We start from the raw sequence: 25887 nt of genomic DNA on the forward strand, positions 1-25887 counted from the left end.
TCATCAAAAACTCTCTGCAGTAGTGAATTGCACAGGTTAACAACTCTCTGAGTGAAGAAGGTTCTCCTCATCTCGGTCCTAAATGGCTTACCCATTATTCCTAGACTGTATTCCATGGTTCTGGACATCCCCAATATTGGGAACTGACGCGAAACATGAGAAAAGGCCGAGCCAAAGTGTAATGTTGGAGATGAATTTTTTGTTTTTGGGAACTGTTTCAAAGGTTATTGTGTGGTTGGTTCCATGGTGTAATGGTGAGCACACTGGAGTTTGAATCCAGCAATCTGAGTTCAAATCTCAGTGGAACCTCAATTCTTCTTGTCCCAGTGGCTGAAAATTTGGGACAAACAAGTGAAAGACACCTGGTGCTGGTGGACAATTTTGTTGCCTTTGTCATTGATGCTTGATCTGCAAGTCTCGTTGTCAAATCGTGTGCTCTGTATGAGCACAGTCCTGCATTGCTGAACTCTTTGCTTCAGCACGCAGTCTGAATTTTGGATTAAAAAACATGAAGATTGAAGTTTGGATGGAAAAGAGACTGTTAGACAATGTGGTGCCTTCAGCCAGTGAGATGAGTAACTGGTCATTGTCTGGATGTTAAATATTTGAGTACCTTGTTACGGTGGGAATTATGGAAATTCAGGACTAAACGATTTGACGATGTCTGTATGTTCAGTATTTGAGTGTAACCTTGTTACTATTTAATGAGATCTGTAGGTTAAACAAGCAATATTAAGTCTGTCTGTTAAACGATTCAGAAAGCAGTTAGTCCGGATTGTCTGAATGCAAAGAATAAGAGTTCAAAGGCTTTTTCAGTGTGAAGATGAGACTTTTGTGGACTGAAGAGACACAGACAGCAGAGACACTGGACATTCGGAAGGTGTGTCTGTCAAGCAGCCACGGAAATCGAAGCAAGCTGCCTTTGTGAAGTGTTCTCAGTAACTTTCATACTTGGTTTGTGTTGTATGAATGTTTAAATAAAAGACCCGATCCTGCCTTTACTACAACAGAGTGTCTGCGGGTAATTCGTTATTAAAAGCAACGAAGCGAAAAGAGCAAGACAGCCGTTTACAACATTTTGTTGATCCCGACGTGATTTTGAAAAGTTCGTTAGCTTATTCGAAGACCCCGACGTGAAGCAGAAAGTTGGCTGAGTTGTTGGAAGAAGTGTTTCCCACACATCAGTTCGAGGGGTGAGCATTCTCTTAGTTGTCGTGATTAAAGGGATCTACAGTTAGTAATGGGAGGCTCAGGAGATATTCCAGTTGAAGTCCAGTCATTTCTTAATGAATGGATTGAGTCGAAAGGGAGACCTTATGGGATAAGACAGGAAACAATGACAGGAGGATGGAGAGAGACACGACAGTCCTTAGTGGAGAGTGTCCAGTTAAAAAAGATTAAAGTGTTTGGGTTAAAAAGTGATAAAAAGAGAAAAGCGTTCGTGTTGCAGTGTCTCATGCTGGGGATTCAAACGTTAGGAGAAGAGGCTGAGGCTCGAGATAGGGAAGTCTCAGAACTCAGACAGCAGCAAACAGCAGTGAGTAAAGAAGTAGAGAATTGGTGATTTCAGGCACTCGGGGCAGCCAGGACTGTTCTGACACTGGATCAGTATCTTGCTGATGAACAGAAGCGTAAACAAGATCTAGAGAAAGGAATATCGAAGCTGCAGCAGATGGTGGTATTAGGTTAGACAGCGGAGACAGCAATTGATAAGGCCGGGTGGTAATCGGAGGATTCTCCGGGTCTGAGAGTTGAAAAGGGGATGAAGGGACAGGGAGAATGCCCACCGTTCCCATCCACAGCTCCTTTGTCTTCTCTGACTTCGGAGCCTCGAACCCGTGTGGTTCGCATGGCATTGTTAGGTATGGAGGCGGAGCAGTTAGATGCCTCTTCGGTTACTCAGATGCTTACCACCCCAAAACATTACGCACGACCTTCCGGTAATGTGGAGAGTGGGGGAAGCACGCTCGAGCGGACAAGGCGAGAGCAGGATCATGATTCCTCTACTCCCTGTGGAGCTCGTGAAGGGAACACGACCTTAAGTGGTTTTGGGGATACCTGGTATGAGCGAGGAGGGGTATAGTTACAGGACATGAGAGCTATCCTTCGTGAAGTGGGACCTGCACCTCTTCAGGATCTTAAAAAGTTTGCCCAATGGTGGTGTAATATTCTGGGATGGTGGCAGTCTGGGAACATTTCAGAGAAACCGAGGGTTCACATGGTTCTGTGAGCTTTTGGGAATCACCGGGGAAAGGTAATAGGTTTTGAAACAACTTCCAGGTCTCATGCTTGGTAGAATAATAGCTGCAACCTTTGTTACTCACTCAGGGCCACAGTTAATAAAGCGGCTTGCATTATTATCAGGGGAAGGACCCAGGGATGCTGGGGAACGTATATTCCAGTTGTGTAAAAGTTTGGGAAGTAATTGGATTGATATCAGTCATTACGGGGATGGTACACATAGAGAGATCATTTTGACTCTCCTATCCCCGTCAGTAGTTCTGGAAGTAGATGCCTGGGGTGGGGACGATCATTTTGATAAATGGTTGGCAAGGGTAGAAAGCTTTCATCAGGGAGCTGCAGGAATTTCAGTCATGGAAGTGAGACAGGGGTTACAGCGATGGAAGGCAGAAGGGCCTGAGTGGATGAATCCCGCGAGGAGTCACATAAAAGGAGCAGGACCAGGTGGTGGCCGTCAGTTGATAGAGGACAGGGATAGACTGGCTTAAGAATTAGAAAAGTTAAAAGAAAAGTTGAAGAATCAGGAAAGAGAAGCTGGAGACACAGACAGGAATGATACCTCGGTTCAGTTGCTGAGATCGAGGGTAGAGTCCGCAGGTGAGGGAGGATCCCTATAGGGATGCCGCGCCTCAACTACACATGTCGTTCTTTAGGACCCTTACTTCAGGATAGGGGTGGCCATACCCTTATCGAGGCTTGTGTGGAAGGTCAGCGGGAAATGGACACCGGGTCTGCTGTACAAATGAAGGTGCTCCTGGAGGAAGGGGATTCCCCTCTTCAGAGACAGTTCCCCAACACCCCAGATACACGAGGAGCAGTTACTGAACAGTCAGAGATGAAAGCAGTGGGAGAAGCTTGTTCAGAAACATTTAAAGTTTCTGGAGGAATGGGCTGTCTCAGAACTGATGAGATGTTCAGTGAAAACCTGAAATGTTGGAATTACAAACATGATCTTAAAGGATGTGAAATAGAAGTTGGATCGTTGCAAATGTCGAGAGAGTGAATTACAGCAGTTCCGAAGGGTGAACTGAGAGAAGGACTGGGTCTCTCGACTGACTATTCAGCATTTCCGTCATCCTTTACTCTATGTTGTTACACTTCTCCCACAAAGCAGAGGAAATTGTTAAAACCTGTGCAGAGTGCAACAGACTTAGTCGAAGACACCGATTGTGAGTTTACATTTCTGAATGTAAACAGCATGGAATTCAGTTGGAAACATCAAAAATTGAAAATTGACTTTTAAGTAAAAATGGATATGGTGGTCACAGACCAACGGACTTTAAAATGGCATCCTGAGAATCTGAATCTACAACAACCCTACTTTGACCCGAAGCGCGCTGCTATTTGGAAGAAGGAAATACGGGAATGGAATACAAAATTTCAACAGCTGCAGAGTTTGAATCAAGCAATCGTTGTGGACATTAACCATCACACTGCGGAAATCGAGAACGTGCACACAACTTTGGACCAGATTGAACATGCAAGCTGGTGGGAGTCATTGTTGGGATGGAGCCCGACGGCAACAGGCGTGATGAACACAATGATACACCCTGTCCTTATGCTGGTGCTTGTTCAGCTGATCGTGCTGGTCATTGTGATTTACTGTGGATGTGTGTTGGAAAACAAGGATAACAACTGGACAATGCTGTTGAATGTGCTCGAGCCACCATGCAAATGTATGTTACCCAGATAAGACCTGCAGAGAGGCGATGAGAAGAAGTGGGGGAATGTGGGAGCACAGTCCCGCATTGCTGAACTCTTTGTTTCAGCACGCAGTCTGAAGTTTGGATTAAAAAACAGGAAGATTGAAGTTTGGATCGAAAGAGATTGTTAGACAATGTGGTGCCTTCAGCCATTGAAATGAGTAACTGGTCATTGTCTGTATGTTAAATATTTGATTGTACCTTTGTTACTATTTAATGACATCTGCAGGTTAAACAAGCAATATTAAGTCTGTATGTTAAACAATTCACAAAGCAGTTAGCCGTGATTGTCTAAATGCAAAGAAATAAGAGTATAAAGATGAGACTCACACACGCAGACACCAGAGACACTGAACATTCGGAAGGTGTGTGTCTCAAGCAGCCACGGAAATCGAAGCAAGCTGCCTTTGTGAAGTGTTCTCAGTAACTTTCATACTTGGTTTGTTTGGTATGAATGTTTAAATAAAAGACCTGATCCTACCTTTACTACAACGGAGTGTGTGCGGGTAATTCGAGGTTAAAAGCAACGAAGTGAAAAGAGCAAGACAGCTGTTTAAACCATTTTGTAACAGGTAACTGACGGTGGAACACACGAATTGACAACTAGACTTGTCGATCAAGCATCAATGACAACGGCTACAAAACTGCCCACCAGCACTTGTTTGTCCCAAATTTTCAGCAGCTGGGACAACAAGCATTCAGGTCCCACAAAGATTTAAACTCAGATCACTGGATTCAGAATCCTGAGTGCTCAACATTACACCATTGAACAGATAATGTAAAATCTTTGAAACATTTCTCAAAAACAACAAAATCATCTCCAACAGTACACTTTGGCTCGGCATTTTCTCATCCACTTCGTCAGTTTCCTCTCTTTACGCTCTGCTAATTATCGATGCAGAGCAATTCACACAGATACCGTCGAGGCTGTGGGTTCTCAAGTAGCTGTTTCTGTTTCACACTGTTCATCACAGCTTGCATTTCAGTCTTGCCAGGTAAAAAGTGCGTTGGCATTGCAATGCATTAATGCAAAATGCTTGGCATGAAAAGAAAATGCAAAATTTTGTCGAGTTAGCGAGAAGGTGACGAGGTTTGGGGTTGATGTGTGTCGCTTTCAATCTTTGAAATTTCACCAAGCAAAGAAACGGTGAATCGAACTGTCTCTGTAAGCATTGTGTTCACATTTAATCACAGGAATATCCGCAGTCAGGAGCTGAAAAGGAATTAAAACCAAATACCGGCTTCGGGACATTCAGAATACTTCATCACAGACAAGGCACTGGAAGGCTTGAAGGTCGATCACACCGGTTGTGGGAGAGCTGGTTGGCGGTGACATGGAAGTGTCTGCAGTGTGCGGGACCAGACTGCTTCCATACTTCCACAATGAATGTCCCACGCTTTATTTGGAAAAAATACAACTGAGAGTGGACAAGTTCCATCCCGGTCGGAGCAATCTGAAGCTTTAACTGACTGACACCCTGGTTTGGGATGTCTTGCGATGTTCATTTGCGTAAGTTTCTGTGGCGCAATGGGTTACCGTTGTTTGGTTGTTAACAGAAAGGTTGGTGATTCGAACCCCCCCAGGGACGATGTTTTTAACTGTTTTTTCCTGAGGATTCGGTGCCGCACAGTTCCAGGTTGTCATTGTGTGCTTTGGTGTCACGAATATATTCCACAAACATTGCCAGCTGTGCTGTTATCCAGTGAGTTCCCACTCCAATACTTTTATGAGCATGCAGTTCAAGTGTCGAGTTTGAGTGTATGCAGAACTGTACAGAGATATCAAAAAATTTAACAAGGCTGTGGGACATTGTGTTTTGTTCATATTGAACAACTAATATGAATAAATCCATTTTTTATAAAAATTAATTCAACAAGTTTACAAAATGCTTCCGCCCAGTTTCGAACCAGGGACATTTCACGTGTGAGCTGATAACCACTACATTACGGAAACACGACAGCAATGTCAGGAACCTCACCAGAGCTTTAACCGACACTGCTGGCCGATACTTCAGGAGCTGGTTTTACGAGAATAGAGTGATGGTGCTATATTTAGGAAGGCTGTGAGTGTGGCAGGAATTGATCCAGTGTTTCCCAAACTTTACACATAGGAACAGGAGCTGGCTATTTAGCAGCGAGTGGTTAGGATCTGGAATGCACGGCTTGAAAGGGCGGTGGAGGCAGACTCAATCTTATCTTTCAAACGGGAGCTGGATAAGTGTCTGAAGGAACAATAATTGCAGGCCTAAGGGGAAAGGGTGGGGGAGTGGGACTCGCTGAGAGTCGGCACGGGCCTACGGGCCGAATGGCCTTCCGTGCTGTAACCATTCCATGATTCTATAAGTTAATGGCACATTTCATAGTGTGGGTGGAAGCAGAACATTGCAAAGGGACATGGATTGAGTCGGCAAAACTAGAGGCATCTGATTCAGGAGATTCGGGGGGCGCGGAAATTCGGAAGTTTAATGACTTTGAAAGGAACATTTTTGTTTTGTGCAGTTTCTGTCAAAGAAATGTTTGTGAAAGGAATTTTTTGCACAGAGGAATGCAGCATTTAATCTTCTGCCTTAACACTTCTTTCTGGGTGTCGGGGTCACATTTCTTTTCGATGTCATTCTTCTAGAATTTATATTTCCTTTGGTGTTTCACAATAACCAGATTCTTGCTCTAAAGTCAGTCGCAGTGTTTCCCCAGTCTCCTGTTGATGTTACGAAAAATGAACATTTGAACCAGACCCCGGAAACACACTGTGCAAAATGGGACATGTTTTAACAGTTAACGTAGGGCTCCAATCCACAAATTCGAGATTAAGAGTTTCATGATCTACCGATTGATCTCACGGGGCTCCTGCCAAAATACACGTTTTTGTCACTGATTGCAGCCAGGCGCCTGTTGGCTCCGCCCCAGATGTTTAAACTTGCTGCCGAGGAACTGCCAGGATCTTCTTGAATGGTGGACCAGGCTCGAGGGGCCGAATGGCCCACTCCGGCTCCAAATCCTTACATGTTTATGATCTTATGACCTTTCACAGGAGAACAAACTCGCCCCCGAGCATGCATGAGGAGAAAGCTACAGAAAATATTCCCACCCGGTGAGCTTTCGCGTATGAGGCGAACGTGTTAACCGCTACACTGCGGAAACATTTCCACTTTCAGCACCCGGTCAGACAGAAATATTAAGTGAGCAGCTGAACTGCTGAATCCCAGTTTTTAGGAGCTCGTTGTGGTGTCAAATAAGTTTTGCTTAATGATTAAAAATAACACATGTCAGAAGTGGGATGAGAAGCCAAGCTTTACAAAGCAGATTACAATTTCAACGCAACACCTTAGAACGCTCAGCCATCCTGAGTATCAAAGCTGCATCTGGCCACCTGCAGGTTGATTTTGAACTTTTGTGTCCTGTCACATGAAATTAATGAGGGCAGCAGGCGTATCTCTGCCTGACACCGGGAAAACAATGAGACAGACCTTGGAGCAAGCGTCTGGTTATCGTGAAACAGCAAAGAATGTATTACTTCTCGAAGAACAATATCAAAAATTACAGTGACCCAGATGTGATTTGAACACACAAGCTTCTGATTTGGAGTCAGACACACTACCGTACACCACGAGGCCTACGCAGGCAGCCTAAGATGTCCGTCGATATAAAGGTTTCACAATACAACGGCCTTTAAAATCCCTGCCCATTCCCACCAGGAATCAGAAGCAACACTCACCTGCCAGTCACTGTATGTTTTTTTCTGAAACATTTGTGTTGCTTTCACGGGAAAGCATCATTAATTAACCCCTCACCTTCTTTTGCACAGTGAAAAAAATGCTAACTGAGGGACAGTCGATACTTCAATCATTTGTCCTGTGCTTTGGGGAGCGGGCAGGGCAGTGGACCTGAGTCCATGATCGCATCGACCATGATCATATTAAATGTCGGAGCAGGCTCGAGGGGCGTATGGCCGACTCCTGCTCCTATTCCTTCTGTTCTTATGTTCTTGTGCATGCTAACCCATTTTACACACTGTATTTTAGAAGTCTGGTTTAACATATTCATTACCGATGACACCACGAATCTGGGGCAACTTTTGTCAACTTTAACAGCACCAGTTATTCCGACCGTGCACAGAAAATAGAATCAGTCGTGAAGATAAAATCCCATGGTGCTCATTTTCAGATTCAACGCAGTAGGATTTCAAATAAAGTGAAATAATTTTACAGTGAAAAGATTTGGAAGTGTAATTTGAATTTTTGTCTTTAATGGCGACTTTGTGGCGTCTGACTCCCGTTCATGCCTCTGCTGAATAAGAAAGGAGGGTTTGACGTTGACCAGACTGCACTGACCCTGATATTTGTGAGCTCATCCTTTATATTCAGTGGTTTCTCGCCCTTTGATGGGCTGCAGTGTGGCGGATATCACGTTAGCCTCACACGCGAAAGGTCCCCGGTGGATCCGTTTTCTCTCACTGAAAGTTATCTATTTATTGAAGTGAAATAAAGAGCAATTAAGGAATAAGGAACCCTTTTGCCAGAAGAATAAATAGCAAATAAAAACAGAAAATGCTGGAAATCTCAGCAGGTCAGGCAGCATTTGCCAGGAGAAAAAACTCACCTCCGATTGTTCATCCACAGCAAGTTTAAACATAATATAGAATCGTGGAACGGTTACAGTACGGAAGTAGGCCGTTCGGCCTGTCGAGCCCGTGCCGACTCTCAGCTAGTCCCACTCCTCCGGCCTTTACCCGTACCTCTGAGATATTGTACCTTCAGATACTTATCCAAATCCATTTTGAAAGATAAGGTTAATTCTGCCTCCGCCACCCTTTCAGGCAGCGCTTTCCGGATCCCAACCACTCGCTGCCAAATGGCCTCCTCCTGTTCCTATGTTCCTGTGTATAAAGTCTGGGAAATACGAGATCAATTCCGGCCACTCTCACAGCCTTCCTAAATATAGCACCGTCATTCTATTCTCGTAAAACCAGCTCCTGAAGTATCGGCCAGCTGTGTTGGTTCGAGCTCTGGTTATGTTCCTAAGACAACATCTACCACCGTGTGTCTGTAGTGTAGCGGTTATCATGTTCCCCAAACACACCAAAGGTCCCCGGGTGAAATCACTTTGAAAACATTAAAATGGGCCGAATGGCCGACTCCTGTTCCTAATTCTTACGTTCTTATGATCTTATGTCCTTTCACTGGAGAACAATCTCTCCCCTGAAAAAGTTTGAGGAGAAAGTTCCAACAAAATATTTCTGCCCAGTGAGCTTTCCCGTGTGTAAGGTGAACGTGTTAAACGCTACACTGCGGACACATCTCCACTTGCAGCACCAGGTCAGACGGAAATGTTAAGCGAGCAGCTGAACTGCTGAATCCCACTTTTAAGGACTTTGTCGTGTGTCAGAACAAATTCTTGGTGAGCCTCCATTTGCCGGCGAAGTTTGAACTTGCGGTTAGAACTTTTGCAAAGAATGACTTGCATTTTTACGTGGCCTTTCAACAACTCAGGATATCCTCAAGTGATTTAAAGTCAATGAAGTACCGATGGAGCCTTGTAATGTGGGGAAAGATCTGCCCCAATCACCCCACACGCATCTCAACTCTTTCAGAAGCAAGAGAGTGTGTAACCTGGGTCAATAACATAAAGTAATGGGCTCATTAACGATTAAAGCCCATTATTAATCCACTCACACACATCAATTATGTTTATGTAATGAATTGATGGAAACTTCAATAACTGAACTTTACTGAGTTAAGGAACTTTAATCACTGATGAAGTTTTATCCCCTATCTGATTTACAACACACTGTATTTTAGGAGAGTGAGTTAAGATGTTCATCGCTCATGATAAAAGGAACCTCGGGCTACTTTTAAAAAATGTATTACACAGAAAAATATTCTCCAAAATAATGTTTCTGTCCATGCTCAAACCGAGGATATTTCACATGTGCAGCGAAGTTGATAACCGTTACACGACGGAAACCTCTGCTACACCTCGAAAAAAAGCATCCTGCAGCGCTGCCTCACTTCCCAGCAACAGATCAAAGCCGCAAACAAACCCATCGATTATTTCCACTTCCCCACCTCCACAGATACTGCCCGACCTGCTGAGTGTTTCCAGCATTTTCTGTTTTTACTGAATACACAAACACCGGTATTTGTTCAAAATCAAACTGGAGGTGGCCACACACAGATTAAACAGAGCCAGAGAGACAGACAGGATCGGGAAACACTGGGAAATGGGCCGAAACCAACAGGCGCCTGGCAGCAATCACCGACAGGGATGTGTGATTTACATAATCTTGGCTAGCTCAGTAGATACAGCATGAGACTCTTAATCTCACTATTGTGGGTTTGAGCCCCATGTTGTCGAATCATTATCGTTAAATTTTATGTCGCTTTCTCGGGCAAACTTTATTAATTAACCAATCAGCTTGTTATGCACAGTTAAAGTAATGTTAACTGAGGGAAAGTCGATAATTGAATAATTGGTTCTGTTCTTTGCATGTTAACTGTTAAACCATATCCCATTTTACACACTGTACTTCAGGCATCTGATTCAGAATGTTTATTGTAACATGAATGTGCCCCTGGGGAATCAGTGAGACAGGTTTTAGAGCAAGGGTCTGGTTATTGTGAAACAGCAAACACAATATTAATTCCGGAAGAACAACAGCTAATTTAACTGATTTGAACATGCAGCCTCCGGATCGGGTGTTAGACCCGTAACCTTTGCACCACGATGTCCAGATTCTACAACAGTCCCAGCGGATCGGAAGGTAGAAAATGTAACATCGCTAGTCAAGAAAGGAGGGAGAGAGAAAACCGGGAACTACAGGACAGTTAGTCTGACATCAGTCATCAGGAAAGTGCTGTAATCCATTGTTAAGGAAGTGGTGTCAGGGCACTTTGAAAATTATAAAATGATTCGACAGAGTCAACATGTTTTTATGTAAATGTCATGGTCAGGTACAGAAAATAATCAAATAAAACTAATGTTAAGCTGGCCTTCATATCTAGCAAACTAGATCACCAGCAAGTGATCAGGAAGGCCAATGTAATCTTGGCCTTTATTGCAAAAGGGATGGAGTATAAAAGCAGGGAAATCTTGCTACAGTTATACAGGGTATTGGTGAGGTCACACCTGGAATACTGCGTGCAGTTTTGTTTTCCATATTTACGAAAGGATATACTTGCTCTGGAGGCAGTTGAGAGAAGGTTCACTCGGTTGATTCTGGAGATGAGGGGTTTGACTTATGAGGAAAGGTTGTGTAGATTGGGCCTCTACTCATTGGAATTCAGAAGAATGGGTGGTGATCTTATCAAAATGTATAAGGTTATGAGGGGGCTTGACAAGGAGGATGTTTCCACTGATAGGGGAGACTAGAACTAAGGGGCATAATCTTAGAATAAGGGGCCGCGAACTCACCCAGTTTGTAAAGTTACAAGTGTCCCACAAAGGGCAGGAGAAGCCAGAGAGTCTGTAAACTCAGTGTGTAACAGAAAGTAACGGGGTTATTAACGGTGATTACAGCAATTCATCATCATCATAGGCAATCCCTCGAAATCGAGGAAGACTTGCTTTCACTCTAAAAGTGAGTTCTCAGGTGACTGAACCGTCCAATACAGGAATTACAGTCTCTGTCACAGGTTGGACAGACAGTGGTTGAAGGAAAGGGTGGGTGGGACTGGTTTGCCACACGCTCCTTCCGCTGCCTGTGCATGTGTTCTGCATGCTCTCGGCGATGAGACTCGAGGTGCTCAGCACCCTCCAGATGCTCTTCCTCCACTGAGGGTGGTCTTTATCCAGGGACTCCCAGGTGTTGGTGGGGATGTTGCATTTTATGAAGTTGCTTTGAGGGTCCTTGAAACGTTTCCCCTGCTCACCTGGGGCTCGCTTGCCGTGTCGGAGTTCCGAGTAGAGCGCTTGCTTTTGGAGTCTTGTGTCAGGCATGCGAACAATGTGGCCCGTCCAACGGAGCTGGTCGAGTGTGGTCAGTGCTTCGATGCTGGGGATGTTGGCCTGATCGAAGACACTAACGTTGGTGCGTCTGTCCTCCGAGACGATTTGCTGGATTTTGCAGAAACATCATTGGTGGTATTTCTCCAGTGACTTGAAGTGCCCACTGTATAAGGTCCATGTCTCTGAGCCATACAGGAGGACGGGTATCACTACAGCCCTGTAGACCATGAGCTTAGTGACAGATTTGAGTGCCTGATCTTTGAACACTCTCTTCCTCAGGCGGCCGAAGGATGCACTGGCGCACTGGAGGCAGTGTTGAACCTCGTCGTCGATGCCTGCCCTCGCTGATAATAGTCTCCCGAGGTATGCAATTATTCATCCTCTCACAGACCTCAATTATTTTCATGTGATAAACTGATTGAGAATAGAATGAGGGTTAGTGCTCGGGATCTTAACCACTCGACCACCAAGGGAAAATTACGATAATTGTATATATTATATATATATATATATATATATATATATATTAATAGAATCATAGAATCAGAAAGTTTCAGCACAGAGTGAGGCCATTTCGGCCCATCGTGTCCACGCCGGCCGACCAACAGCTATCCAGCCTAATCCCACTTTCCAGCTCTCGGTCCAGAGCTCTGTAGGTTGCGGCACTTTAAGTGCACATCCACGTATCTTTTAACTGTGGTGAGGGTCCCTCCCTCTACCAACCTTTCAGGCATTGAGTTCCAGACCCCACCACCCTCTGGGTGATGAAATGTCCCCTCATATCTCCTCTAAACCTTCCCCAATTACATAAAATCTACGCCCCCTGTTTGTTGACCCCTCTGCCAAGAGAAACAGGACCTTCATATCCACTCTTCCAGGCCCCTCAATTTTATGCACCTCAATCAGGTCTCCGCTCAGATGCCTCTGTTGCAAAGAAAACAGACTCAGCATCTCCAAACGATCCTCATAGCCAAAATTCTCCGGTCCAGGCAACATTCTAGTAAATCTCCTCTGCACCCTTTCCAGTGAAATCACATCTTTCCTGTAATGTGGTGACCAGAACTGCACGCAGTACTCCAGCTGTGGTGTAGCCAGTGTTTTGTACAGTTCAAGCATAACCTCCTTGCTCTTGTACTCCATGCCTTGACTAATAAAGACAAGTATTCCATATGTCTTCTTAACCACATCAACTACCTGGCCTGCTACCTTCAGGAATCTGCGGACCTGCACTCCAAGTTCCCTTTATTCCTCTACACTTTTCAGTGTCGTACCATTTAATGGGTATTCCCTTGCCTTGTTAAACCTCCCCAAATGCATTACCTCACACTTATCTGGATTGAATTCCATTTGCCACAGTTCTGCCCACCTGACCAGTACATTGATCATCATCATCATAGGCGGTCCCTCGATCGAGGACGATTTGCTTCCATGAGTTCACAGGTGTTTCGATGAAGGACCCGATGTTCCAGTCCTGGACTCCAATTGAGGGGGTGGAAGATGCCTTTGTGTGGATTTTTTTAACGTGAGGTGACCGTTGCACACCAGCCACCACATGGGCTTGACAGAGCGAGGTCTTGGTCCAGTGGCAAGGGTTAACCAAGACGACAGGAGACCAGCTCTGCTGCATGGACCCAGTGCCCACACATATCGCAGTGTGGGCTGGCCCGTGCTGCCCCTGGGCCCTCGGCTCTTCTGGGTCCCATACCGTCATCTGTCGCACCTCCTCCACGATCTGTCGCCGCTCCTCCACCATAAACATTCACCGCATCTCGCCACAAACACTCACCGCTCATCCGCCCCGACCTTCCCACTCCTCTGTACCTGGGCCCTGCCGATGTTCCTGCTCACGCTCCAAAATGACGACCATGATTTTGATGACGTCACCCAGACGCCCATCTCAAAAACGTCGGTATTTGTTCACATATATGGAATAAAGCTTGAAGCACCTCCCGGAATTCCTTATAAGATGGGATTATGGTTTGTTGATCCAGATTCCAGAATCCATGGAGAGATGTTACCCGTGGTATAAGGTGGTGTGGCTGGATTCCGATGGACTGCATGGATAGCTTACCAACTTCGCTTGTTGTTTTAGTATCATCGCGCTGGTCCCTCGGAGAACAGTGTGAAGTGGAGGGCGGATCAATGTGGCCAGGATTCGTGTCCTGGTCAATATTTATCCCTCAATCAACATCACAGAGACAGATGATCTGGTCATCATCACACTGCTGCCGTAAGGAGCCTGCCGTGTGCAAATTGGCGGCTGTGTCTCCCACACTACAAGAGTGACCGCACTTCAAAAAGTACTTCATTGGCTGCAAAGCGCCTTGAGACATCCATTGATATCTTCCTGTAGTCCGCCACTTTCTTCTTCATTATCAACCACTCAGCCTGTTTTAGTGTCATCTGCAAACTTCTTACTCATACCCTCAACATTTAAGTCCAAGTCATTGATGTATACCACAAAAAGCAAGGGACCCAGCACTGAGCCCTGCGGAACCCCACTGGATCACAAAATCACCCGTCAACCATTACGCTTTGATTCCTGCCTCTGAACAAATTTTGGACCCAACTTGCCACTTTGCCCTTGAATCCCATGGGCTTTTACATTCGTAACCAGTCTTCCAAGTGCGACCTTATCAAAAGCTTTGCTAAAGTGCATATACATTACATCATACCACTGCCCTCATCAACCCTCCTGGTTACCTCCTCGAAAAATGCAATCTATTTAGTCAGACACGACCTTCCCTTGAAAAATTCATGTTGACTATCCTTGATTAATCCATGACTTTACAAATGAAGATTTATCCTGTCGCTCAGGATTTTTACAAATAATTGTAAAAGGTTCGGCTGGCCAGCCTGTATTTACTCAATCCCTTTCTCCCTTTTTAAACAAAGGTACAATGTTAGCAGTGCTCCAATCCTCTGGCCCCGCACCTGTAGCCAGTGAGGATTGGACAATGGTGGTCAGAGCCTCTGCTATTTGCTCTTTTGCTGCTCTTATCAGCCTGGGATACATTTCATCCTGGCCTGGGGATTTATCCACTTTCAAAGCTGCTAAACCACCAATACTTCCTCTCTCACTATGTTTATTTCATCTAATATTTCACACTTCTCCACCCTCATTGCAAAGTCCACATCGCCCCTCTCTTTTGTGAAAACAGTTGCAAAGTATTCATAAAGAATCCTACCCAAGCCTTCCGCCTCCGCGTACAGATTCCCTTTATGGACGCTAATAGGCTCCACTCTTTATCTTGTTATCATCATGCTCTTAATGTATTTATAAAACATCTTTGGGTTATCCCAGATTTAATTGCCAACATTCTCTCATGCTCTCTCTTTGCTTTCCTGATATATTTTTTAATTGCACCTCTGCATCTCTAGAGTTTCTGCAGTATTGAGTTATCGGAATCTGTCATAAGCTTCCCTTTTTTTCGTTAACTTTCCCTGTATGTCCCCTGACATCCCGGGAGCTCTAGATTTGTTAGTCCCACCTTTGTTTTGAGGGAACATACTTGCTCTGTACCCTCAGGATCTCCTCCTTGAATGCCTCCCACTGCTCTGACACTGATTTACCAGCAAGTAGCCGTTCTCAGTCCACTTTGGCCAAATTCCATCTCAGCTCAGCAAAATTGGCTTTACCCCAATTGAGAACTTTTATTCCTGGTCCCCTTTGTCATTTTCTATAACTATCCTAAACCTTACTCAGTATGATCACTCGCACCAAAATGCTCTCCCACTAATACCCCTCATACCTGCCCCTCTTCGATCACAAGATCCAGTCCAGAATCAACCCTCCCTTGATGGGCTTGTTACATACTGGATAAATAAGTTCTCCTGAATGCATTTTAGGGATTCTCCACCATCTGTACCATTCACACTATCATTTCAGCAGTTAATATTCGGGTAGTTAAAATCCTCCACTCTTACAGCTCTAGAGGTTTTGCACTTCTCAACAATCTGCCCATATATTTGTTCATCTATCTCCCTCTAACTGCCGGGGGGTCTATAGTGCACTCCCAGTAGTGTGATCGCCCCATTTTTGTTCTTTAATTCAACCCACATGGCCTCCTTTGATGACCCCTCTAACACATCATTCCTTTTCACAGCTGCAGGATCCGTCAATAATCTCTCACAACTCAACTGAAAGCAGCCGGAATGTGCAGCTTTGAGAGGGGCTTTCTGCACCGTCAGGGCTGGAAACTGTAGAGTTTGAATGTGTACCGAAATGTACAGAGTATTCAACAAATGTAGCAGGACTGGGAGACATTATGCTTTGTTAATACTGAACCAGAAATGCACATTATTCAATGCTTCTCATATTTAATTGAACATGTTTTCAGCTGGTTTTGAAACAGGAACCTTTTGCGTGTTAAGCGAATGTGATGACCACTACACTACGGAACCCACGCTTTCAAAGCAGACTGCAACCTGATGCAGCAACTTAGACCGCTCGGCCATCCTGACTGCTCAATATTATGTGTGGCCACCTGCAGTTTGATTTTGAACTTTTGTGTCCTGTCACATGAAGTAAATGAGGACAGCAGGCGTATCTCTGCCTGACACCGGGGAAACATTGAGACATACCTTGGAGCAAGGGTCTGGTTATTGCCAAACAGCAAAGAAAATATTAATTCTGTAATTGCCCAAAAGAACAGGGACCTCAACATGATTTAAACACGCAACTTTCTGATCAAGAGGCAGACACACCACCGCTTGCACCACGAGGCCGAAACACTGAGTCTGTGATGTTGATCAATATGAAGGTTCTGCAATAAAAGGGGCTTTAAAATCCCCGCCCATTCCCACTGGGTGTCAGAAGCAGCGCTGACCTGCCAGTCACCGTATGTTTATTCGTTAAACTTTTGTGTTGCTTTCACGGGAAAGCATCATTAATTAACCCATCACCTTCTTTTGCACAATGAAAGAAATGCTAACTGAGGGAGAGTTGATACTTTAATCAATAAATACAGCAAATGCTGGAAATCTCAGCATGTCAGGCAGTATTTGCTCGGAGACTCAACTCGGCTCCAATTGTTCATCCACAGCAAGTTTAAACATAAAGCTCGCACTTGGGATCGAACCAGTGACCATATACATATAAAGCAAACGTGACAACCACTACACTACGGAAACCTCTGGCACAGTAACCCCAACATAGGGGAGCTGACCAGTGAGCTCCCTCTGTGCTGATCGGGAATGTGTTGGCTCACCTTCAACAACTTCTGTCCCACACTCAAAGCTCTCAATCCTTCTCCTCTGCTGCCTTTACAGAAATGTCACGGATCACCCAGCCACAGTGTTCACTTCCACACCCTCACAGTGGGGCCACAGAGGCACCTATCATCTCCCCGCGATCAGCGAACACACCCAGTTTGTAAAATTAACCCCGAACACGTGTCCGGCAAAGGGCAGGAGAAGCGGGAGAATGTGTAAGCTCGTTCTGTAACAGATAGTCGTGGGGTTATTAACGGCGATTACAGCAATCATTAATCCTCTCACACACCACAATTATGTTTCTGCGATGAACTGGTTGAGAATGGAAAGAGGTTTAATGCTCGAGATCTTAACCACGCGACCAGAGAACAGCTTCGATAATTTGTATAAATACAAAAAAATATATTTATTTATGGACCTGAATATCAACGGCCAGCTGCCGAGACCTCATGGAGCAACGGTCGTGCATCTAACTTTGAGCGAGAGACATTGTTCCACAGTGACACCCACTTCATCTTTTGTTCCCTTTTAAACACTAGAAATTGAGACAGGGGGAATAAATAGAGAAATAAAAGCACAGGATACAGACAAGAGGAAGAGAGAAAGCACTTTACAGCTGTTGAGTTATATTTGAAGTGTTATAGTGTGGGGGAAGATGTGCCCAAATCACCCCACACGAACCTCAACTCTTTGCGAAGGAGTTCGGTTCAAATAATCAGATGCCTCAGGGACTTGGACTTTCTTGGAATAAGTTCTGCTTGTTCCTGCATTCAAGCTTGAAACAGCAACTGGGCTTCCATCTCACGGAAGCAGCGTGTAGCGGTTAGCGAGTAGGTGACGAGGTTTGGGGTTGATGTGCATCGCTTTCAATCTTTGAAATTTCACCAAGCAAAGAATCGCTGAATCCAACTGTCCCTGTAAGCATTTAGTTCACGTTGAATCACAGGAATATTCGCAGTCAGGAGCTGAAAAGAAATTAAAACCTAATACCGGCTTCAGGACAATCAGAATACTTTGTCACAGACAAGGCACTGGAAGGCTGGAAGGTAGATCACACCGGTATTGGGAGAGCTGGTTGGCGGTGACATGGAAGTGTCTGCAGTGTGCGGGACCAGACTGCTTCCACACATCCACAATGGATGTCTCCCCGTATTTTGAGGCTGTGCCCCCAAGTTCTAGTCTCCCCGACCAGTGGAAACAATCTCCCTGCCTTTATCTTGTCTATCCCTTTCATTATTTTAAATGTTTCTACAAGATCACCCCTCATCCTTCTGAACTCCAACGAGCAAAGACCCAGGCTACTCAATCTATCATCATAAGGTAACCCCCTCATCTCCGGAATCAGCCGAGTGAATTGTCTCTGTACCCCCTCCAAAGCTAGTATATCCTTCCTTAATTAAGGTGACCAAAACTGCACGCAGTACTCCAGGTGCGGCCTCACCAATACCCTATACAGTTGCAGCAGGACCTCCCTGCTTTTGTACTCCATGCCTCTCGCAATGAAGGCCAACATTCCATTCGCCTTCCTGATTACCTGTTGCACCTGCAAACTAACTTTTTGGGATTCATGCACAAGGACTCCCAGCTCCCTCTGCACCGCAGCATGTTGCAATTTCTCCCCATTCAAATAATATTCCCTTTTTACTGATTTTTTTCCGAAGGTGGATGACCTCACACTTTCCGACATTGTATTCCATCTGCCAAACCTTAGCCCATTCATTTAACCTATCTAAATCTCTTTGCAGCCTCTCTGTGTCCTCTACACAACCTGCTTTCCCACTAATCTTTGCGTCATCTGCAAATTTTGTTGCACTACACTCTGTCCCCTCTTCCAGGTCATCTATGTATATTGTAAACAGTTGTGGTCCCAGCACCGAGCCCTGTGGCACACCACTAACCACCGATTTCCAACCCGAAAAGGGCCCATTTATACCGACTCTCTGCTTTCTGTTAGCCAGCCAATTCTCTATCCATGCTAATACATTTCCACTGACTCCGCGTACCTTTATCTTCTGCAGTAACCTTTTGTGTGGTACCTTATCGAATGCCTTTTGGAAATCTAAATACACCACATCCATCGGTACACCTCTATCCAACATGCTCGTTATATCCTCAAAGAATTCCAGTAAATTAGTTAAACATGATTTCCCCTTCATGAATCCATGCTGCGTCTGCTTGATTGCACTATTCCTATCTTGATGTCCCGCTCTTTCTTCCTTCATGATAGTTTCAAGCATTTTCCCTACTACAGATGTTAAACTAACCAGCCTATAGTTACCTGCCTTTTGTCTACCCCCTTCTTTAAACAGAGGCATTACATTAGCTGCTTTCCAATCCGCTGGTACCTCCCCAGAGTCCAGAGAATTTTGGTAGATTATAACGAATGCATCTGCTATAACTTCCGCCATCTCTTTTAGTACCCTGGCATTTCATCAGGACCAGGGGACATGTCTACCTTGAGTCGCATTAGCCTGTCCAGCATTAGCCCCCTAGTGATAGTGATTGTTTCAAGGACCTCTCTTCCCACATTCCTGTGACCAGCAATTTCTGGCATGGTTTCTGTGTCTTCCATTGTGAAGACCGAAGCAAAATAATTGTTTAAGGTCTCAGCCATTTCCACAGTTCCCATTTTTAAATCTCCCTTCTCATCTTCTCAGGGACCAACATTTACTTTAGTCACTCTTTTCCGTTTTATATATCGGTAAAAGCTTGAACTATCCGTTTTTATGCTTTGCACAAGTTTACCTTCGTAATCTATCTTTCCTTTCTTTATTGCTTTCTTAGTCATTCTTTGCTGTCGTTTAAAATTTTCCCAATCTTCTATTTTCCCACTAACCTTGGCCACCTTATACGCATTGGTTTTTAATTTGATACTCTCCTTTATTTCCTTGGTTATCCACGGCTGGTTATCCCTTCTCTTACTGCCCTTCTTTTTCACTGGAATATATTTTTGTTGAGCACGATGAAAGAGCCCCTTAAAAGTCCTCCACTGTTCCTCAATTGTGCCACCGTTTAATCTGTGTTTCCAGTCTACTTTAGCCAACTCTGCCCTCATCCCACTATAGTCCCTTTTGTTTAAGCATAGTACGCTCGTTTGAGATACTACTTCCTCACCCTCAATCTGTATTACAAATTCAACCATACTGTGATCACTTATTCCGAGAGGATCTTTTAATGGCTTCAATCATTAATTTTCTCTTTACATGTGATGAACTTTTATCGCTATCTCGTTTACACACTGTATTTTAGGAGAATGGTTTAAAATTTTAAGTGCTTATTGCCATGTATTCAACCAACATTGTAACCCATATATAATCTGACCTCAGTTGTACACTGTGAGAACAATGACCACTCGGTGGTGAACTTGTGGGAGACACTTCTAACCTGGATCTTCAGGTATAAAAGGGGAAGCTCCACCCACTTTCATCACTTGAGTGCTAAGGAATAAAGGACAGGCCACAGACTGACCTTCTCTCAAGCATGAGCCTCGTGTGCATTTCTACTGTATAGTCAGGATGTATCAATGGCGACGAGAAACTGGGATTTAAACCACGTGAGCATGGCCGCTAGCAGAATAGACGAGAGATACTGTGTTAAGGAATGGTTGGGACAGAGAATCAACATCGTTGAAGCAGCACACAGTTCTACAGGCAGACAAGGGCAATCGGGCATGCCCCAACATGTAGTCGAACCCAGAGGGGGAGTTCGATAGAGATAATGGCAAGCAGAACGGCGATTCACACCATTGCAAGGGACAATGTGGCCAGTAATGGGGCCATCAACACCTGTTAATGGCACACTCAAGGACATTCACAGGGTTAGTCAGGGACGATTGATGAGCAAGGGATCTTTTGTTTCCAACAACAGCTCATGTTGGAGGCATGGAGGCACAAACTCAGCCGGAGTTTGCAGAGATGAACAAAATACCTGCAGAAATTGCAGAAATGAACGCTGGGGGAAATCGCTGGAAGCTGAAGTTCAGTGAGTTCATGTGGAGCACGTATACAGTTCATACACAGGACGCCACCGATAATGATGAAAGTGCTCCTCAGTGGCATCCCAATATCAATGGAGCTAGACACGGGGGCTAGCCAGTCCCTGATGGGTATCAAATAGTTTGAAAAGTTGTGGGCGTCCAAAATTATCACCGATTGACGCACAGGTACGGACATACACCAAGGAGATCATTCCGGTGCTTGGCAGCGCCACGATAATCGTGACCCACAAAGATTCGGAGAACAGGTTGCCACTCTGGGTTGTCCCGGCTGACGGTCCCGCACTACTGGGGAGGAGTTGGCTTGCTGTCATGAACTGGAACTGGGGCAATGTTAATGCTATTTCCTCTGTGGAGCGAGTTTCATGCTCACAGATGCTGCAAAAATTTGACTCATTATTTCAACCCGGCATTGGCACTTTCATGGGGGCCAAGGTCGTGATTCACATAAACCCGGACAGGCCAGGACACCACAAGGCCAGAGCGGTGCCGTACGTGATGCGGGAAAAGATAGAAGGTAAATTGAACCGCCTGCTGAGGGAAGGTATCATTTTGCCAGTCGAATTCAGTGACTGGGCGAGCCCGATTGTACCGGTGTGCAAAGCTGATAGATCAGTCAGGATATATGGTGATTACAAGGCCTCCATCAATCGAGTGTGACTCCAAGACCAGTACCCGCTACCGAGAGTGGAGGACCTCTTTGCGATGCTATCCGGTGGCAAACTTTTTTCAAAATTGGATGTGACCTCAGCTTACATGACCCAGGAGCTGGCGAGAGAGTTGAAGAAGCTGACCACCATCACGACACACAAGGGGTTGTTTGAGTACAACAGCTGTCCGTTCGGGATTCGCTCAGCCGCCGCGATCTTCCAACGAAATATGGAAAGCCTCCTCAAGTCGATTCCAGGGTCGATGGTTTTTCAGGACGACATTCTCATCCCGGGTTACGAGACTGAAGAACACCTCCACAACATGGTGGAGGTGCTATGCAGACTGGACCGGGTAGGGCTGCGACTGAAAAAGGCGAAGTGCATCTTCCTAGCTCCAGAGGTAGAATTCCTGTGGATGAGGGTCGGAGTAGACGGGATGAGCCCTACTGCGTCCAAGACGGAAGCGATCCAGAGAGCACCCAGACCCCGTAACACGACGGAGATGCGTTTGTTCCTGGGGCTCCCCAACTATTTGGTAAGTTTCTTCCCAAATTGAGCACGCTGCTCGAGCCGCTACACGTGCTCCTAAGCAAAGGTCACGAATGGGTCTGGGGGGACAGCCAGGAAAGGGCTTTTAATAGAGCACACAATTTGTTATGTTCCAACAATCTGTTAACGCGATATGACCCATGTCAAAAACTTGTGTTAACGTGCGAGGCGTCGTCCTATGGTGTCGGGTGTGTGTTGCAGCATGTCAATGCCAAGGGTCAGTTACAGCCGGTAGCTTATGCCTCCAGAGGTCTGTCCCAGGCAGAAAGGGGCTACGGGATGATAGAAAAGGAGGAGCTCGCATGTGTATATGATGTAAAGAAAATGCACCAATAACTGTTTGGCAGAAAATTTGAGCTGGAGACAGATCACAAACCCCTAACCTCACTTTTGGCCGACAACAAGCCATAAATGCAAACGCATCGGTCCGCATACAGAGGTGGGCACTCACGTCAGCCACCTGTGACTACACAATTCGGCACAGACCGAGCACCAAAAACTGCGCCGATGCACTCAGCAGGCTCCCACTAGCCACCACTGAGGGGGCTACCGAACATGCCGCTGAGATGGTCATGGCTGTTAAAGCTTTCGCAAGTGAAGGCTCACCTGTGACAGCCGGTCAGATTAAAGTCTGGACAAATAGAGACCCGCTATTGTCTCTAGTCAAGAAATGTGTCCTGAATGGGGACTGGGCAGCCACGTACAGGGCATGCCCTGAGGAATTTAAACCATTTCACAGGGGCAGGGATGAACTCTCGATTCAGGCCGATTGCCTACTGTGGGGAAACCGCGTAGTCATGCCCCAGATGGGCAGAGAGGTGTTCATCAGAGAACTCCACAATGAGCATCCGGGCATTGTCACGATGAAGGCAATTTCCAGGTCACACGTTTGGTGGCCAGGGATAGATGCAGATCTGGAAGTTTGTGTTCGCACGTGCAACACGTGTGCCCAGCTGGGCAATGCACCCAGGGAAGCCCCCCTTAGCCCCTGGCCATGGCCCGCCAAGCCTTGGTCACGCATCCATGATGACTACGCAGGTCCTTTCATCGGAAAAATGTTTTTGGTTGTAGTAGACGCCCACTCCAAATGGATCGAGTGTGACATTTTAAATTCAAGCACATCCTCTGCAACGGTAGAAAGTCTGCGGGCAATGTTCGCCGCCCACGGTCTACCGGACATCTTGGTCAGCGACAATGGCCCGTGCTTCACAAGCACTGAATTCCAGGACTTCATGGCAGGCAATGGAATTAACGATGTCAGAAAGGCACCGTTCAAACCAGCCTCAAACGGCCAGGCAGAACGAAAAGTGCAGATAATCAAACAGGGGATGCTCAGAATCCAAGGGGGTTCCCTACAAAGCCACTTATCAGGCCTCCTGTTGGTCAATAGATCCCGACCACACTCGCTCACAGGGGTTCCACTCGCAGGGCTGCTAATGATAAGGACGCTCAAAACCTGTTATCCCTTATACACCCCACCATGAAAGAAATTGTTGAGAGCAGGCGCCAATCACAATATAACTACCATGACAGGAATGCGAGGGCACGATATATTGGTGCAAACGACTCTGTTGTTGTCCACAACGACACTGCAGGGCCTAAATGGCTCGCAGGCACTGTGATTGCCAAAGAGGGCAATAGGATTCTGGTAGTTAAAGTTACCAATGGACAAATCTGCCGCAAACACGTGGATCAAACAAAAAGGAGGTTCAGCAACCCCAAAGAAGAAGCAGAGGAAGAACATGATATTGAGTTCACTCTAGCACAGGTGACCGAACACCGGAACCAAAGGGAGGAGAGCCCCGTCACTGTGGGCAGTCCGGATAGGCCTGAGGCACCGCAAACAGCAGACACACAGGCCAGCGCCCAACAACCGGAGCCCCAACTCAGGCGCTCTACAAGAGAGCGTAAACCACCAGAGAGACTCAACCTGTGATCCCAAAAAGACTTTGGGGTCATGTATTCAACCAGCATTGTAACACCATTTTTAAATTCAAAACCTTATAAAATTGACGACATGCAGCCAACGTGCAAAAGTAAGAATTATTTTAATTACCGTTAATTAGCCGATAACCTTCTTCAGAATGAAATAAATAATAATATAATTACTGAGGAACAGTGGTATCCTCAATCATTCATTTTCTCTTTACATGTGATGAAGTTTTATCCCTATCTCATTTACACGCTGTATGAGAATGGTTTAAAATTTTAAGTGTTTATGACTCAGTTGTAAAACCATTGATTGTGTGTGTGTCTATTCTTGATAGGAGGAGCACTTGAGACCGAAGTTCCAGTTCGATATATGTATCAATAGAATCAATTTCCACCAGTTTCTTTAAACCCAATAACATAATTTATTTGTAATGGGCTGGATGGAGGAACATGATCCATGTAAAATTTTCTTATCGTTTTACTTGAACTGAATGCTCATAAAATATTGGAGTGGGAACTAATTGGATAACAGCACTGCTGGCAACATTTGCGGAATAGATTCGTGCAGCCAAAACGCACAATGACAACCTGGGACTGTGCGGCACCGAATACTCGGGGAAAAACAGTTAAACACTTCGTCCCTGGGTGGGTTCGAACCACCAACCTTTCGATTAACAGCCAAACGCGCTAACCCATTGCGCCACAGAGACTGATGGATGTATGACGTGCAAGACATCCAAAACCAGTTTGTCAGTCAGTTAAAGCTTCAGATTGCTCCGACCGGTATGGAACTTGTCCACTCACAGTTGTACTTTTCCCAAATAAATGGAGGAACATTCATTGTGGATGTGTGGAAGCAGTCTGGTCCCGCACACTGCAGACACTTCCATGTCACCGCCAACCAGCTCTCCCACTACCGGTGTGATCTACCTTCCAGCCTTCCGGTGCCTTGTCTGTGACGAAGTATTCTGATTGTCCCGAAGCAGGTATTAGGTTTGAATTTCTTTTCAGCTCCTGACTGCGGATATTCCTGTGAATCAACGGGAACTAAATGCTGACAGGGACAGTTGGATTCACCGTTTCTTTGCTTGGTGAAATTTCAAAGATTGAAAGCGACGCACATCAACCCCAAACCTCCCGTGAGATGGAAGCCCAGTTGCTGTTTCAAGCTTGAATGCAGGTACAAGCAGAACTTATTCAAAGAAAGTCCAAGTCCCTGAGACGCCTTATTATTTGCACCAAACTCTTTGCAAAGAGTTGAGGTTCATGTTTGGTGATCTGGGCACATCTTTCCCCAAACTACAACACTTCAAACATAACTCAATGGCTGTAAAGCGCTTTGGGGCGACATGAGTCCTGAAAGGCGCTGCAGATATGCAAGTCCTTCTTTGCAAAAGTTCGATGCAATTTCAAAATATGCGAGCAATATCAGGGCTCCTCTGGGACACCTCGTAAATTTCAATGAACAAGTCCAAAGGGAAATCACAGCCCGAGACCAACGAGCCAACTGTTTGGCAAACGTGAAGATAAGGTGTAACCATGATCAAAGCATTTTTTTGTGTGTCGCTATTCAGAACATAAGAACTTAAGAACTAGGAGCAGGAATAGGCCATATGGCCCCTCGAGCCTGCTCCGCCATTTAATATGATCATGGCTGATC

At 45.4% G+C, this 25887-nt stretch overlaps 2 non-coding genes across 2 annotated transcripts; one reads left to right on the top strand and one right to left on the bottom strand.

The window, feature by feature from the left end:
* The first annotated feature begins 237 nt into the window (after window positions 1-237).
* On the top strand, window positions 238-309 carry trnaq-uug (transfer RNA glutamine (anticodon UUG)). The gene has a single exon. It is a non-coding gene; the product is annotated as a tRNA-Gln (tRNA).
* Window positions 310-24863: 24554 nt separating this feature from the next.
* On the bottom strand, window positions 24864-24937 carry trnan-guu (transfer RNA asparagine (anticodon GUU)). Its single transcript has one exon. It is a non-coding gene; the product is annotated as a tRNA-Asn (tRNA).
* Between the last annotated feature and the right edge of the window lie 950 nt (window positions 24938-25887).

Source organism: Pristiophorus japonicus, unplaced genomic scaffold, assembly GCF_044704955.1.
Source record: "Pristiophorus japonicus isolate sPriJap1 unplaced genomic scaffold, sPriJap1.hap1 HAP1_SCAFFOLD_89, whole genome shotgun sequence".
Classification (NCBI taxonomy): domain Eukaryota; kingdom Metazoa; phylum Chordata; class Chondrichthyes; family Pristiophoridae; genus Pristiophorus; species Pristiophorus japonicus.